General features: G+C 49.6%; 1 long non-coding RNA gene across 4 annotated transcripts in view; it reads right to left on the bottom strand.

Moving 5' to 3' along the window:
• Positions 1-18397, bottom strand: part of LOC129547744 (uncharacterized) — a 54661-nt gene that overhangs the window by 24807 nt on the left and 11457 nt on the right. The gene's annotated exons all lie outside the window — the stretch shown is intronic.

Below are 18397 nucleotides of genomic sequence, written 5' to 3'. Positions count from 1 at the left end.
GCCAGGCCACTGAATTAAACGGAGGTAGGTTGGGGATGACCTTCAAGTCTCTGTGGGTGGCCTATTCTCTGTCATCCTTCTGAAATGTGATATCATTTGTGACTTCCTGACCTGGCAGGAGATTTTTCACTTAGTCTTTGCTACAAAACATAGCTCTTATTCCTCTTTCTCTACTGATCAAGGAACCAATGAGAAGATTTATTTTCAAGTAAACCCACTGCAATTAAACAACTGGAAGCTGGAGAATGACTACTGACTAGGTCCATGGACCCAGTGGACCCACTGTGAGATGAACCTGGGCTGCAGCTTCATTTATTAGCTGACCCTACAAGCCTCAGTCTCACAGGGGGAACATGATGGCTCTTTGGTCTAGGCATTTCTCTTTCCCCAATGTGTGTCACCTGAGCTATGTAAATTCACCTCTCTGCCACAATAGAGTCTAAAGACACCTAGATCAGTGAGATACTCCTGAGACTATCATACTGTTCTACTCTATGGGCATGTGTGCTCAGTCACTACTCACGTCCGACTCTTTGCAACCCCATAAACTATAGCCCAGCAGGCTCCTCTGTCCACGGGATTTTCCAGGCAAGAATAATGAAGTAGGTTGCCATTTCCTCCTCCTCCATTTCTTCCCAACCCAGAGATTCAACCTGCGTCTCTGGATCCTGCGTTGGAAGGTGGATTCTTTACTACTGAGCCACCTGGGAAATCCTGTTCTACTTTATAGACGACATTATATAAATTGGATCAGATGTGCAAAAGTAATGGAAGTACATTGGTTCCCAGTCACTACAAAGAATGGGTCACACAGAGATTCACGGGTGCAGAGGTTCTGGGACATAGGGAGACAGTCTGTTCAAAGTAAAAGATAAAATTTTGTCCTTGGGCCATGTGACCTGTAAGATCCCATGCTGCCAGAGGGGTCTGAGGTAGAAAAGATGCTATGCAGGGCTTCTGTGTGTCCCAAAAAGAGATGCACAGCACAGGGACTTCCCTGGTGGTCAAGTGGTTAAGAATTTGCCTTCTGGACTTCCTTGGTGGGACAGTGGATAAGAATTTGCCTTCTGGATTTCCCTCATGGGGCAGTGGATAAGAAACTGCCTGCCAGTGCAGGGGACATTGGGACATGGATTTGATCCTCGGTCCAAGAAAATCCCACGTGCAGCAGGGCAACTAAGCCCATGTGCCACAACTACTGAAGCTAAAGCTTGTGCTCTGAAATAAGAGAAGCCACTACAATGAGAAACCTATGCACCACAAATAGAGTAGCCTTCACGCAGCAACGAAGACCCAGGGTAATCAAAAGTAACAGAAAGAAAAAAAAAGAAAAGAAACTAGAAAAGAATGCACCTTATAATGCAGGGGACTTGGGTTCCATCCCTGGTCGGGGAACTAATATTCCCTAGGCCAGGGGGCAACCAAGCCTGTGCGCCGCAACTACAGAGCCTGTGTGCCAGCAAGCTGTGTATAAGATCCCGCACGCTGCGACCAAGATCTGACACAGCCAAAAACAAACAAACATTCAAACAAAACCAAACGGGCCTTCCTAGTGGCTCAATGGTAAAGAATCTGCCTGCCAGTTCAGGAGACACCGTGTCAATCCCTAATCTGGGAAGATCCCACTTGCTGAGGAGCAGCTAAGCCCGTATGACACGACATTTGAGCCTGTGCTCTAGAGCCCAGAAGCCACAACCACTGAGCCCAAGCGCCACAACTAGAGTAGCCCCTGGCCTCCGCAGCTACAGAAAAGCCTGCACCACAAGGAAGACCCAGCAGAGCCAAAAATAAATACATACATACATAAAACTATTTTTTAAAAACCCCAAAACATAAAAAAAAAGAGATGCACAGCACAAACCCATGGGGTTTGGGAACAAGGTCATACAACTGCAGGAAAGATCTACATGCCACTCAAAAAGAAGCACCAAGCATATTACTGTACCTAAGTGGAGACTGACCAGATGACCATCTGGCAGGACTGGCCATCATGAGGCATGTAACCTCAGACCCACTAGTTCATTAAGTGGGCAGACTGAAGAGCAATCCTTCACACGATGGGAGAGGGACAAGCAGGATCAGACATAAATTGGGCCGGAAGGGACAACTAAGCTGCATGACCAGGTGGCACGGACCTTCAAGCCACATGTCACTGTTGCGTGGATGTCTCTCCCTCAGCTCACCCCATTGGCCCTGTGTGGGGTCCCATGGGCAGCTGACAGAGGAACAGGCCTGAGCTTGGCTGCTGGGTGATTAACTCAGGGTGTGGGTACCAAATGGAAGGGACTGCTGACACAGACAGGAAGGAAAAGACAGGAGAGTAAGGGAATGTCCCTGATGGGTGGGGCTTTGGGGCAAAGGGCACCTGGTCATCCATCCGCTCTGCATGGAAAGAGAGGGGCTTGAGGTAAGAACATACACAGATGCATGAGCGGTGATAAAAGACTTAGCAAGTTTTGCAAATAAGTGCATATTTACTATTTTTTAAATTCCACGAGTGATCTTTTATGATATTGTTTTTCTCTTTCTGACTTACTTCCCTCTGTATGACAGTCTCAGTTCCATCCACATTTCTGCAAGTGGCACTCTTTTGTTCCTTTTTATGGCTGAGTAATACTCCATTGTGTATATGGAATATACTTTCTTTATCCATCCCTCTGTTGATGGACATTTAGGTTGCCTCCATAGAGACACAGATGTAGAGAACAAACATGGATACCAAGGAAGGAAGGGGGCGTGGGATGAACTGGGAGATTGGGACTGACACATATATACTACTATGTATAAAATAGATAACTAATGAGAACCTACTGTGTAGCACAGGGAACTTCATGTTCCGTGGTGACCTAAATGGGAAGGAAATCTAAAAAAGAGGAGATATATGTATATGCATGGCTGATTCATCTTGCTGTACAGTGGAAACTAACGTAGTATTGTAAAGCAGCTATACTCCAATAAAAACTAATTTTTTAAAAAAGACTTAGCCAGTTGATTGGAAGCCTGGGAGGGGCAAGACTGGAAGATCAGGAACAAAAAGGCCTGGGGAAGAGGACTACAGTGGACCAATGGGAGAAGGATTTCTGTGCCATTTGTTAGTGCCCATCGTGAAGATCTGCTCCAGAAGCTGCACTAAATGCCTACATGAATAGGATGACTTAGGCGTTAGATGAGTCAGGCTCTGCTGCCGAGCCCTGAGTGCTTGCACTGGGGGCTTGTGAATGAGGCAGTCATGGGGCAGAGATGGAATCAGTAGGCACCCACTTACCAAAGCTCACCTAGTCCTTTTCCCCGCTACTGTGCTACCTGCAGCCAGCAGACACCCCTGAGACCCTCACCCTGGAAAGCACTGTCACACTCTCATCTGTTCCCTCCCTTGTACAACAAGGACTGTACTTAGTGGGCATTATCAGCTAATAACTGTCCTCACTGTCCAGAGATTGTACACTCATCGCTAATTACAGAGTGCAAGCTACTTTCTGCAGAGACCTGTTCAGTGCAGCTCACTTCATAAAAGGACAGGAAATTGTCTGCCCTCCAGGGGTGGAGCAGTGTCTGGGAAAACACCAACATGGTGGAATTAGGGGTCCTTTCATTCTACCAATAAATAAATTCTACCAAAAAATAAAATGTATTTATTTTATTTATTATTATTATTTGGCTGCACTGGGCCTTCACTGGTGCGCTCAGGCTTTCTCTAGTTGTGGCGAGTGGGAGCTACTCTTCATTGTGGTGCACAGGCTTCTCACTGCTGTGGCTTTTGTTGCAGAGCACGGGCTCTAGGTGAGCAGGTTTTAGTAGTTGCGGTGCGTGCTCCGTGGCACGTGGGCTCTTACTGGATCAGGGATGGAACCTGTGTCTCCAGCGTTGCAAGGCAGGTTCATATCCGCCAAACCACCAGTGAAGACTTGAAGCGGTACCCTTTGAGGAGTGTTTGTGATATGACTTAATTTCCCAAAACACAGCTAGCAGGGCCCAAAATGGTTCTGCACCCCCCTGCAGAGTGGAATTCCTAGATCCTGATCTTCATTTTCCTGGCAGGCAGAGAAGAGCTAATCGCAGTGACAGCCCTGGAACCTGGTGCCTGGTACGCTCCCAGCCGTATCACCCCAGACCTTGGGATAACTCAATGGAAGACAGAATTTCCCTATGTTACTGGGAGGACATGAAGCTCCAAGAGTCACAGCAACTCCCAGGGTCTTCAGCTGTCACCAGTCAGATTCTGCCTCATCCTCCACCTGCAGAGCCACTGGCCAGGGCCTGGCTTTGCCAGCAGCATCCTCTGTCCACCTGCGGTTTGGATGTAAACACCTATCTGTAGTTTCATCATTTCTGTCTCACATTTAGAAGCCTAGGATTTGAGGCTTGCTTCTTTTCCTTTCAGGAGGTGAATCTTCATTTGAAGCCCATCTGGAAAATGGACCAAATAAAGCTGCTCAGAACTGAACCTCTGTTTCCCCAGCTCCATAGATTTGGAGCTCTGTTTAAAAGAGGTGGTGCATGTCCCTGGGCCACTGGCCTTGGGACTTCCATGATGAAAGGCAGGAGCTTGGGTGCAACACAGGTCACTCCAGCCCCACACCTGGGCAGCTCACCCCTCCTGGGGGTGGCTCTGAGCCAGCCGCCCAGGGCCGGGCACATGAAGGGATGCCTGGACAGGGTCTATCCCCACCAGGCTTCCATCAGCATGTCTTGCCATCGCAGTACCAGGGAGGAGGAACTGATGCCAGCATACAGGAGGGAAGACACTGGGACTCTAAGCCCCCTGTGCTCCACTCCAACCCCACGCACCCATTTAACAGATGGGGCTCACTCAAGCCCCATGTCTTGAGCCCCATGTCACCCAACTAAGGCTGAAGAGCAGGAAAATGGGAGGAATACTAAACACAATCCGAAAACAAGTATTTGGCAGCCTGAGTCTCTAGGGTGGGAGATCTCCTGATAGCCCCCAATCTAGCCCTTCGTACAGAGCCGTACTTTGTAGGTCTTCAGAAAGCGGTGGGTGGTGGAATGTCAGAATGAAAGAAGCCTTGCATCCTTGTGGTCAGAACTCCTCTTCCCACAGGCTTCATATTAAGCCCCATTGTCTGCCTCTTTCTTTCTCGATTCCCCAGCCCCTAGGGGTAGCTTAGCCCTCTACCCCAAGAGAAACCGAGACAGGAGTGAGTCAGGACATTCCTCCCTTGCTGACTCACCCAGACTGCCTGGGATCGGAATGAGCAAACACCCATCACAAACTCACTGGTTACACGGGCCAGCCTCGTACTGATACCCACCCAGCTGTGCCTTTAAGGGTGGCGCCTGGCTTGCTGTTTCTCGGAGGCCCACACCCTCTCTGCAGCTTTACCCTCTACTTTAACCCTCCTACAGAAGTACAGAAACACATGATCCTGGCTCCTGGGAGGCACCTCCAGTTTCTTAGGAGTCAGGTAAGTCAAGGCTGGTTTGTACTCTGAATACTTCTGGGTGCCGCTGTTTACAGTGAGAAACAGACAAGCCCGCTGTTACTGCCAGGAATGAAACCACAGTAACAGTGTAACAAAATCTCTGGGTGTTTACTTGGCAGGGGGCAGAATCTGTTGTATCAGAAATCCTGATATAGGAGGAGTACTGCAACTTACACAGAAATCTTGCTCAGAGGAAAAGTGATTGATGCTGCTATTATAAAAAAAAAAAAAAAAAAATGCACCATATCTGCTCAGGGACCCAGACTCTTGGCAAATTTTCTAACCCAGAGAGGGCCTCGGAAAAATAAGCAGGGAGGGAAAGAAAGGAAAGCAAACTTATTCCCAGCCTTGATGCCTTGACTCAGTTCAGTTCAGTTCAGTTCAGTCGCTCAGTCGTGTCCGACTCTCCGCGACCCCATGAATCACAGCACGCCAGGCCTCCCTGTCCATCACCAACTCCCAGAGTTCACTCAAACTCATGTCCACAGAGTCGGTGATGCCATCCAGCCATCTCATTCTCCGTCGTCCCCTTCTCCTCCCGCCCCTAATCTTTCCCAGCATCAGAGTCTTTTCCAGTGAATCAACTCGTCACATGAGGTGGCCAAAGTATTGCAGTTTCAGCTTTAGCATCAGTCCCTCCAATGAACACCCAGGATTGATCTCCTTTAGAATGGACTGGTTGGATCTCCTTGCAGTATAAGGAACTCTCAAGAGTCTTCTCCAACACCACAGTTCAAAAGCATCGATTCTTCGGCGATCAGCTTTCTTCACAGTCCAACTCTCACATCCACACATGACCACGGGAAAAACCATTGCCTTGACTAGACGGACCTTGGTTGGCAAAGTAATGTCTCTGCTTTTTAATATACTATCAAGGTTGGTCATAACTTTCCTTCCAAGGAGCAAGCGTCTTTTAATTTCATGGCTGCAATCAGCATCTGCAGTGATTTTGGACACTAATTAATTATCACCCGGAGACAGCATGGAATAAGCATGGGCAGAAGCATTCATGGAAAGTGTTGCAAAATTTACCAAGTTATCTTCCTGGTGCAGTTTCAAAATCTACTGTGAAGCCTGCAAAAACGCACATTTGTGATCCCAACCCTGCTGCTGCTGCTGCTGCTGCTAAGTTGCTTCAGTCGTGTTTGACTCTGTGTGACCCCATAGACAGCACCCCACCAGGATCCCCCGTCCACGGGATTTTCCAGGCAAGAGTACTGGAGTGGGTTGCCATTGGTGATCCCAACCCTAGACCCATAGAATTGGAATATCTGAAGGGAGGGACCTAGGAACCTCCATTTCCCTTGTATTCCTGCATGTGACTCTTAAAAGCACCCTGAAATTAGATAATTGATTTACAGTTCCTTATACTTGGAAAGGGGCTTCCCAAGGTGACTCAGTGGTAAAGAATATGCCTGCCAATGCAGGAGATATGGGTTCAATCCCTAGGTTGGGAAGATCCCCTGGAGAAGGAAATGGCAACCCACTCCAGTATTCTTGCCTGAGAAATCCCATGGACAGAGGAACCTGGTAGGCTACAGTCCATGGGGTGGCAAAAGTTGGACATGACTTAGCAAATAAACAACAACAAAAACAAATACTTGCAAAGTGCATTACAATTTGGACCAAAGAGTACTTCCTCTTCCCCCACAAGTATAGCTTTGAGCAACAAAAGATGGCCCCACTCCCTGGACAACACCAGCTGGGATGTTTGTCAGCCAAGCTTGCACATTTGTGCTCACCACTCCCAGCCCTGCCCTGCTGGCTGAGAAGTAAATGCCAAGAGGGATTAAACATGAAAGGATTTTATCAGAGGAAATGCATGTGTGACAGGAAATAAGAGAGGAATCAGAAGAGGCTTCAAGGTGAGCCTGACACCAAGTAGGGTTATCAGAGGAAGCAAATAAACAGCTACAATGCCCAATGTGAATTTCAGATAAACAACAAATAAATTTTTTAGTATCAGCAAGTCTCATGCAGAACTGGGGACACGCTTATATAAGAATCTTTTGTTCTTCATCTGAAATTCACATTCACCTGAATATCCTATAGCTTTTTTGGAGGGGGAAGAGGGGGCGGTGTCCTGTAGTTTATCCAGAAGCCCTAACTCTGAGGAAAGGAGAAAGGTAGGTTTACTGGGAGCATCCTAAATTGCTGGGCTGTCTAAGGAGGTTCTGCAAAGCCACTGGGGAGTCCTTGAGCCAAAGTTATGGGACATTTGAGGCATCTCCCAGAATGGTATTCCTTCTGCACTATTGACAGGTCGTGGGAAGTGCCATGGCCTCAACACAAATGAGGGGTGGAATCAGAATCCAGAATCCAGGATCCGGGGCCCTGGGTTAGTTAATCTCCCTCCTGTATGGGAGGTCTTCAAAGCACAGGCTCACAGCCTCCACATCCCAATACAAAGTCCAGTATGGCTGAGAGGTCAGCAGCGGCTGCCACTGGACACCTGTCTTCCAGACCTGGCTCAACTGCATTGAAATGGGGTCAAGAAAAAACATCTCTGCCCCAGTTCCTCCACCCTCCCTCCCTGCCCCACCCCACAGGTACACTGGAAAGAAAAATGGGTGACGTGGCTAAGTACTTCTTCATCCTTAGATCAAAGGGTGGGTGTGTGCTGAGTGGACCAGGCTTCGTCCAGGCTCAGATCTCGCCTGGGGACTAGAACACGCTGCCTCAGCCCCATAGAGACTAGCCCCACCCAGCACCCTTGGCAGATGTGAGCACATCGAACACCCCTTTTCCACAACGGTAAAAATCACAGGTCTGAGAGCATCTCAGGTCTGTCTCTGGGAAAGCAGAACCAAGATGCCTGGAGAAGAGGGGAGATGGGTGGGAAGAACCATGAGTGTTGCAGGTCTGGGGAAGGGTGGGTGCAGCATCGGGTGGGAAAGAGTACCCCCGCCCCGGCTTGGGGCAGAATGACACAGGGGAGTTCATCAGCCAGGGACCTGATTAAGGGCAGCAGTCTCCAAGCACCCCTGCAAGGTGGGGAGCAGTTCCATAGCACCACCGTGCTTGTAAATCACATTCCTAGGTTCTCTGATATTTCTCCCTCTAAAAGGCACTTCTGGACTTCCCTGAGGGTCCAGTGGCTAAGACTCCATGCTTCCAATACAGGGGGCCTGGGTTCAATCCCTGGTTGGGCCTACATGTCACAACTAAGAGTTTGCATGACGCAACTAAAGATCCTGTGTGCAACTGAGACCTGGTGCAGCCAAATAAAACCTTATTAAAAGTAAAAATAGATATAAACAGTAAAATAAATTTTAAAATAAATATATTTTTTAAACTGTCAACAAAAGGCGCTTCTCCTTCAATTAAGTATGGAGGTACTCAGTAAGTTGCTCTCAACAAATAAGACATGGCAGAAGTGATGGTGTGTGATGGTATGTAAGACTGGGACATTAAAGATGCTGTGGCTTCCTCCTTGCTTTCCCTCTTGAACTGCTTGCTCTGGGTGAAGCCAGCTGCTGTGTCAGGGTACATACCAGCAGCCCCATGCAAAGCCCAGGGTAAGGAACCGAGACCTCCGGTCGCCAGCAGTGTGAGCGAGCCCACTTGGTATTGGATCCTCCAGCCCCGCTTGAGCATTCAGATGACCGCAGCCCCAGCCAACAGCTGGAGTACAACCTCACCAGAGCCTCTGAGTCAGAGCCGCCCAGCTAAGTGGCTGCCGGATTCCTGACCCACAGAAACGCTGAGATAATAAAGGTTTGTTGTTTCTCTCTTTTAAAAACGTTGCTTTATCTGGATGCATTGGGTCTTAGTTGTGGCACGCAGGATCCTCAATCTTCAATGTGGCACGTGGGATCCTAGTTGTGGCATGTGGGGTCTAATTCTAGTTCCCTGACCAGGGATTGAATCTGGGCCCCCTGCATTGGGAGTGGGGAATCTTAGTCACTGGACCACTAGGGAAGTCCCATGTTTGTTGTTCTAAGCCACTAAGTTCTGGGGTGATTTATTATGAAGCATTAGGTAACAAATATAAGGACTGCAGCTCCAAGTTCAAAGAGCCACTCTGTGCCCTTGGACAGGTTCCCACATCCCAGACAGAAGACCAACCTGGAGTCAGCTGTGGCCATCTGGGGTGCCCTAAGGGCAGGCAGGGGGCCTTCCCAGCCTTCGGGAAAGGAACACAATCACATTTCCTTCCAAACACCTTCTATCTTACACCAGACAAAGGCTTTCAGACTTAAAAGTCAACCTGTTGTCAGCTTTGTTCTCTGGCAAGGGAATGGGTGCTGGTCTCGCAGACTGGCTTGGGAAAGCCCTTAGAGCACAAGTGAAGACATTCAAGGCCATGCAGATCTCCTCCAATCTCTTCACCAGCTCTGTACATCCCTCCCCTAGCTTATGCATGCCCTGTTCCTGGGGGCTGGCCCCTGGCTCTAAGAAGATGGCACTGGGGCCACCTTGTCCTTTCAGAGAGCGGGGAGCTCCCTCCAGCTCCCTGGCAGCCTGTGACCAAGAACTCCCTAGTGGGAGGACAGACCCCAGCTCCTTTGCCTCGAGGTAAAGACAAGCCCAGGGCTCCCTGATGTCTACGATCAGGCCGAGACTGCGCTCCCCCTGAGCTCTCCCCCTTGGGTGGAGGGAGGGTGGTATTAGGGAGCTGTCTCCTTCCCATCCCTCTCCTGCTTTCCCCATTGCCTGATCAGGTTCTCCTGAGAACACTCCCTTCAGAAACTGCTGGAATCAGGTACTTGACCAGGTTCTAGAAGGCTCTGACAGACTGAAAACACAGGACCTCCTAAGAGTCATGCGAGAGTTACCATCATTGGACACACACTTAGGAGTTGGGCTGTGCCCTCCATCTTCAGCCAGAGGTCAAGGGGAGTATTTGGGGTGCCAAATCACATCTGGAGAAACCGGGCATTCGGAAGACTAAGAGACTGGCCCAAGGTTCACAGCAAAGAAAAGACTCAGGTCTGTTCCTCCAAAGCCACGCTCCTGGTTGGACCTTGCTGCCTCCCCCATCTGGGCTGCTTAGGGTGTTTCTACATGTTTGTCTTTTTAATCCACAAACCCAGACCCACTTATCCAATTACCACTAAGACCACACACGCTCCAAAGAATATGCACTCCTCAGAACTTGCCATGCATGGCAGTGCCAGGATTCCAAACCAGATTCCAAACCAGGATTCCACAGAGTAGTGGAGGCAAGGCTGCAGTCAAGCCAGGTGTTACGATGTGGCTGGTGTGTGGATGGTTGAAAACTGTGTCCCAAAGGCCCTGGCAAGGCAGAGAACCACATTTTCAAAGGAAGCCACAAGTCCCAGTTTCAGACACCCAAAGGAGAGGCTCTCCACTGGGGGCACTGGAGATGACTTTGGGGGACGAGCTGAGACTTCTCAGTCACCCTCCCTTCCCCAGAGCATCTTGGTCCACCCTGCTCTCATCTTCATGACTTCTCTCCCAGTGACCCTGAACACAGAGCTGCTCCACCCCTCTGGGCCTTGGCTTGGGCTGGTCCCCTTACCTACAGTGCCCTCGTCATGCAGGCTTCACTTTGTAAACAATCTTAAACCATCTATTATTGCATGCTAATGGGGCACAGTGGTGAAGCGCTTGGGATCAGGTTCTGAGAGCCTCTGGTCTGGGCTCTGCTCCAGGTTCGGCTCTGTTGTGGAACAAACACGTGAATGGGAGCGAGTTACTCACCTTCTCTACAGCTCTCGTCATAAAGTTCTGGGTAAATGGCCTATAGACAGAGCCCTTGAGAGGCAGAGTGGAAGTTTAACTTTAGTTGCTATGGCCTGACTCACTGTACCTCACCTAGAGTGGCAGAAGGTGCTTTAGGAGACAGAGGGACTACACAGTGCTGGCATTAATCACTCAGACTGCATCCAGCTGACAGCCTCTTCACCAACAGTGCGGGGTTCAAACCCCAGTCCCTCCTTTTCCAGCTGAGGAACTTTGGGAAAGGCTCTGATTTACTTTTCAGTGCCGCTGGAAGGACAGATAAGTGTTTTGGACAGTACAAAACAATTGCCACACAATGGGAGATGTTGGTGCCAAAAGGGGGGTTCCTGGAGATGAAACAGGGGCAAAAGTACGGCTTTCTAATGGTGACATCTCACGCAAATGCAGGGCAGAAGAGGAGCTGCCTTTAGAAGCAGATGACCTGCAAGTTCTGGGGGATCCAGCTTTGACAGTCTCACATAAAGCCATTCTGGGCCCAGCCAAGGAGCCATCACCCCTAAAGACAAAGAACCCTGTAGAAGTTGGGCGTTCAGAATGAAGAGTTCTTAATAAAATAAAGCTTTCATTGGGACTTCTCTGGTCATCCAGTGGTTAAGATCTACACTTCCACTGCAGGGGGAATGGGTTTGGTTCCTAGTTGGGGAACTAAGATCTCACACGCTGCAGGCTTCAGGAAAAATAAAAATAAAGCTTTCATTCAAGAAAGGCTGAGTGTGGAACTAAGCCAGACACTTATATGGTTTGTAGAGGCTCATTTACACTTATGACCACTTTGCAAAGAAGATGTCATTGTACCCATTTTATAGGTGAGGAAAGTAAGCTCGGAGGGGTGGCTACCTGCCCAAAGGTTCACAGCCCATTACCGGAGGCGCCAGGATTACAACCCAGAGGAGCTGGTTCCACAGTGGAAATGACCGTCACCCATTGCGCGTAACAGTCTTCCTCTCTGACATTATCCTATTTGACCTTAATGTCGGCGTCTGAGATAAACGTCCCTGGCCCGGGACCGGCTCAGGGAGACGCATCCACGGAACCAACCGCTGGTCGTGTCTCTAGTTCTCAGGTGTGTAATGTACTGAGTGGATACACTTGGGAGTAAAAACCACGCCTCGGGTCCTTGGACTGTGGGGTGGGAGCTAGGATGGTGGAAAAGGGGAAGGTTCGAAGCTGCCCCCACCTGCATCACATCCTTAGGAGAATGGTGGAGACTAGTGCTCTCTCAGTGTCCTAAAAGATACAAGGATTGCAGCCCCCTATCTAAGCCACAGGGTACTGGAAGATGGCAGTGAACTATCCCGAACTTAACCACACCACTAAGGCCAAGTGCTGCAACTACTGAGCCTGTGTGCCACAGCTACTGAGCCTGAGCACCCTAGAGCCTATGCTCCGCAATGAGAGGCCACGGCAGTGAGAAGCCTGCACACCGCAACGAAGATTAGCTCCCACTCACTGCAGCTAGAGAAAGCCCGCGTGCAGCAAGGAAGACCCAGCACAACCAAAAATAAACAAATAAACGTTTACAAACATATAGAGTGAAAAAAAGAAAAGCCAGCTAGTAGCCCCAACAGCTGTTACCAAATGCAGTACCTTTGCTAGAGCAGATTAACAAGACTTTGTATACATAGTATGCAGCTATTAATCTGGCAAATGCATTTTATATTGGATAGCTCAGATGAGAAAGAATCCGTCTACAATGTAGGAGACCTGGGTTTGATCCCTGGGTCAGGAAGATACCTTGGAGAAGAAAACGGCAATCCACTCCAGTATTCTTGCCTGGAGAATCCCGTGGAGAGAGGAGCCTGGCGGGCTACAGTCCATGGGGTCGCAAAATGTTGGACATGACTGGGACTAACACAAGAAAAACTATCCTTCTCAGAAGACGGGATCAGAGAAAATTCACTTTCTCTGGGGATGAACAGCAGTATACACTGATGAGCCTGCCAAGGGCTAGGACCTCTCCTGTCCTAGCCTGTCCTCTGTCATCACCTAACATCCAAAGGGATCTGTCTCACCTGTATATGCCCCAGAGCACTGCTGGTCCGCTGCATTTTGAGGATATCACGTCATCAGAATCGAGAGGTGACAGGTATGTGAGAGATGTTAATAAGATACACGCACTTGAGAAGGTGAGGATGAATCCTAGGCGGACTCAGGTACCTACCAGACAGAGCAAGTGTTTACGGGTGTGGAGACACCAGAACATGCCCTTTGACATAAAAAACACACTGGACAATTAATGGAGAGGGTGCCTGAGAGGATGGGGCAACATCCTGCAAGAGGCAGTATATACCCTAGTGTCCTAAGTCAGTGGGCATTGCATGGGGCTATGTCTCCATTAGAGGGGATACATAGTCTGGAAACCAAGATGGGGGAGCAGAGTGGTTTCAGCCACTGTCACTTCTGGGAACCCAGATGGAAAGTTCATGTCCCACCCCTAAACTGTGGGTTTAGAAATCCTGGTAAGCAGAGGAAGAAACACTTCCACTGGTAAGTAAGGATTCCACTAGTCCCCAAGCTGTCCAGTCACTTTGGGCTCCTTGTGCCAAGACAATAGCAGGGAAGGACAGGAGTCCCCTCCCTGACTGGGTAATAGACTCTGGTCATCAGGAGCCAGTCTAGCTGCTGATCCACAGTAGGGGCAGGAAAAGATGTTTGGCACATAAGTGGTTCACTGGGACAGCTCTCAGTTCTCTCGTCCCCAGTTTCAACAGGAAATAAAGAAATACATGGACCAAGAAGGGCCTGGTAACGAGGAGTGCAGACCTCTCAAGGATGAGGGTCTCACTCACTACCACCCCCATCCAAGCCACCTAACCAGTGGGGGTGCCAGCTCAGGGCGCAGGGGCACAAGGAGGTGGTGCAGGAGAGGCTGAGGGTGTCAGTTATACCCTCGAGACCAGCTGCAGGGAGGAGGGAGCTGAATTCTAGACCTCCAAGCTTCCCCCGCAAGAGTCCCCAAGAAAAGAGGCCCGGTGGGGACTGGAGGAGCTACTTCCCAAAACTTATCATATAAAACTGGTGAATCTGGGCTTCCCTGCTCAGCGGTAAAGAATCCACCTGCTAATGCAAGAGACATGGGTTTGATCCCTGATCCAGGAGGATCCCACATGCTGTGGGCCAATTAAGCCCATGTGTTACAACTATTGAGCCTGAGCTCTAGAGCCTGGGAGCTGCAACTACTGAGCCTGTGCACCACAGCTGCTGAAGTCTGCATGCCTACAACCTCTGCTCCACAACAAAGAAGCCACCGCAATGAGAAGCCCTCGTACCACAACTCAAGAGAAGCCCCCGTTCGCTGCAACTAGAGAAAAGCCTGCACAGCATCAAAGCCAAGCACAGCCATATGTGGATAAAATTATTAAAAAACAAAAACACAAAAAGGAACGCATTTGAATCAGTTCCAATGAGATGGATGAAGCCAGAGTCTATTATACCAAGTGAAGTAAGTCAGAAAGAGAAAGACAAAAATCGTATATTAACGCATATATGTGGAATCTAGAAAGATGGTATCGACGATCCTACGTGCAGGGCAGCAAAGGAGGCACAGACATAAAGAACAGACTTTTGGACTCAGTGGGAGGAGAGGGTGGGGTGATCTGAGAGAATAGCATTGAAACATATACACTGCTGCTGCTGCTTAGTCACTTCAGTCATGTCCGACGCTCTGCGACCCCATGGACCACGGCCTGCCAGGCCCCTCTGTCCATGGGATTCTCCAGGCAAGAGGACTGGAGTGGGTTGCCATTTCCTTCTCCAACGATAAAGTAAGAAGTGAGTGAAGTGAAGTCGCTCAGTCGTGTCCGACTCTTTGTGACCCCATGGACTACAGATTACCAGGCTTCTCTGTCCATGGGATTTTCCAGGCAAGAGGACTGGAGTAGGCTGCCATTTCCTTCTTCAACATATACATTACCACGTGTAAAATCGATAGCCAGTGGGAGTTTGATGTATGACACAGGGAACCCGAAGCCACTGCTCTGTGACAACCTGAGGGATGGGGTGGGGAGGGAGGCAGAGTGGGGGGGGTCAGGAGGGAGGGGTCTCATGTATGCCTATGGCTGATTCACAAATGGCCGATTCACAAATGAACATTCACAAATGTGGCTGATGCCACAAATTTTGATTTATGGCAAAAACTATCACAATGTTATAAAGTAATTATCCTCCAATTAAAATAAATAATTAATTAAAAACCAAACAAAACTAGTGAATGTGAGTAGTGTGAGGGATGGTGGACACGGAGTGAACCGCTCAGATATCTCCTTCCTCCAGGACCGGACACTCACTGCCCCGCCTGCTAGTGGCTCACGCTGAGTCTCTCTGGGACTCGCCTTCTGCTGCAGTGACGCCCTCATCCAAGGCCGAGGTGCGTTCAGAAGGGCTGCCTGCATCTAGTGCTGGGTCACGGTGACCGAGCAGCCTCGTGCCCACATAGGTCCACTTGGAACCAGAGCTCTGCACCAGCTGGACCTAAAGGTGAAAGCTGGTTTCACAGTCGTGTCCGACTCTTTGCGATCCCATGGACTGTAGGCTGCCCAGCTCCTCTGTCCATGGAATTCTCCAGGCAAGAGTTCTAGAGTGAGTTGCCATTTCCTTCTCCATTTCCTCAGCTGGACTGAGGCCTTTGTCAAGACTGAATCACGTTCAACCTTGCCCTCCGGTCAGGCCTGCTCTCTTCACCCCCTAGAGGTCTTGATCCCAAGAGCTCTCTCCTGTCAGCCGGATTTTGCAGATAAAATGATGCCAATCTGTTTCCCCTGGGGGGCTGACTTGAGACAGGGATCCTCATTCATCCAGGCTCTGCTGAAGGCTTCCGAGTATGAATCCTACCCCAAGCTCAGGGGAACAAGAAGTAGGATTTTATTTTTCTACAACTTAACACAACTTCCGCAGAAGTCCCATTACTGCTGAGTTCTGGATGCTTCCCTCGCTGTGAGGTCCAAGTTCAGGGTCTCAGACTGTGCCCAGGTCCTTTCTGAACGACCCTCCTGAAGTTCCATCCCCAACACCCACCTCAAGTCTGTCCTACCCTAGGGAGTCCTTTTCAGCCTCTTCCCCCCCCCACCTCCAAACTTTTCTCCTAGCTCCGAATGTTTTCCACCAAAAGTTGTGAATAGAGGTGGGGCAAATGCAGCTCATGGAATTAGCCTACATTCTAAATTCTTAAACATAATTACAAATTAAGAAATCCCACATAAAAATCCATTTTTTTCCTGTTTCTCAGGAAAGATCAGATGATCTGTCCTTCAGTTCCCCTGGTAACAGCTTGCTGAGTCAAGAAAGAGCTGCTGCCCCTTTTGGTAGACCAGATGACTGGGATCTTTCCCATGGTCTAGATGGCCTCCGGCCTGCTTCTCTCAGCCACTTTGCCCACCTGGTGTCAAAGCTTAGCCCTTGCTGCTCTTGGGCTTCCTTAAGGACTCAGGATTTCAGTTTGGGCAATTAGGCCTGATTTTCATTTCTGTTGCTGAGGCAGTGGTGGGGAAAGGTTTGGTGGTGGTGAGAGAGAAATGCCAAGAAAGTTCCTTGAGATGGCTTGTGAAAGTTGGCATAGTTCAAAAGTAGAAAGAAGAGAGGGCATCCCAGCAGGTGAACCCACCTGAGCAGAGGCTGTCTGCAACCCCCCAGGACAGAGTAAGGGTCTGATGAAAGCATGGGATAGAGTTTATGGAGCAGTGGGGGAAAGGCTGGGTGGTAAAATGGGCCAGATGACAGGCAGCAGCCTTGACCCACCCAGATGCCAAGCTTGTGGGCAGCTGGAGGCAAAAAAAAATCCATTACTTCTCCAAGTGTCCTGTATTTCTGAACAACACAAAAGGGAAGCAAGTGGGTTCACCCCAAACTATCCTCTGCACCCAGGCCTGCAGCAACCTGAAAGGAATTCGGCTCTCCCAACAAATTAGGCTAGTGTTTAGTTCAAGGCTCTGTGTCAGGCTCAAGGAGGAGGGGGTACAAGGAAAGGCCAAGAGCAGAGGTTAGAAAACATACACGCATGTTCTTGGACATTTCCTCACATCGACGGTGAATTCTAACTCCCCTTTCCTTGTGTTTGGGTCCCTTTAGTTGCAAGGTTCTAATTAGTAAAAGGGGCTTCCTAGGTAGCGCTAGTGACAAAGAATCCCCCTGCCAACGCAGGAAATGTAAGAGACACAGGTTTGATCCCTGGGTCGGGAAGATCCACTGGAGAAGGGAATGGCAACCCACTCCAGTATTCTTTCCTAGAGAATCCCATGGACAGAGGAGCCTGGAGGGCTACAGTCCATGGAATCACAAACAGTATGACATGACTGAAGTGACTTAGCACGCACAATCAGTAAAGTACTGTGGGGATGACACTGTGTGACTTCTGAGGCCAGGTCATAAAAGGAATACAGCTTCCTCCTGTTGGGCGCTCTCTCTATCTCCCCGCTACCTGGCTGTGAGGAGGCCCAGGCCATACAGAAGGAGGCCACCCATGAGCCAACAGCCCCAGCCACGGGCCCACCAAAAGCCAGTATCAACAGCCAGCGTGTGAGTGAGGGTCCTTCAGACAATTGCTCTCCTGCCCTAGCTTCTCACTGACCCAGCTGTCACCATAAAGTTAAGCAAAATAGAGGCAGTTTTGCTGTTTTAGCCTCCAAGTATCAGAATGGTTTGCTGTGCGGTAATAGGTGAAGGTGGTGAAGTCACTCAGTTGTGTCCGACTCTTTGCGACCCCACGGACTGTAGCCTATCAGGCTCTTCCATCCATGAGATTTTCCAGGCAAGAGTACTGGAGTGGGTTGGTGGCCCAAATACACAGACCCCATCCCTGGATGATAGACGAAGCTGTAAGGCCAGACCCCCTGTGGCCATCTTGGCTTCTCCTTCTCCTCTTCCTTTCCCGCGGCGGGAAAAAGCCCCGTCAGACTCTGACTATTGTGCTCTATTCTCTCATTCCCTCCCCCACTGCTGGAGTGTCCTTGAGGTATCAGTTCCTGGTAGAAATCAACCCTCTCCTAACCTCCCCCTCCTAACCTCCCCCTCCTAACCTCCTGTCCAGAAACAGCATTCTGCCCAGAAACAGCAAGAACTATTCCGCTGCATCAGCACAACCTTGAGCAGATCGGGCAACCAACCCAGTCTTGACCCCCGGCTAACTGACCTATGAGGGACCACCACTCCAAATCTTGCCTAAAGTTATATCAGTTGCCTCTTGCCTTTGTTCGGCGTGGACTTCCCCGGACCTCGCTCTGTTAGGTCCGGGAATCCCGCCCGGGGGCACC

Source organism: Moschus berezovskii, chromosome 24, assembly GCF_049115385.1.
Source record: "Moschus berezovskii isolate FMDL1 chromosome 24, NW_MosBer_1.0, whole genome shotgun sequence".
Lineage (NCBI taxonomy): Eukaryota > Metazoa > Chordata > Mammalia > Artiodactyla > Moschidae > Moschus > Moschus berezovskii.
This window is presented reverse-complemented; position numbering and strand designations above follow the sequence as displayed.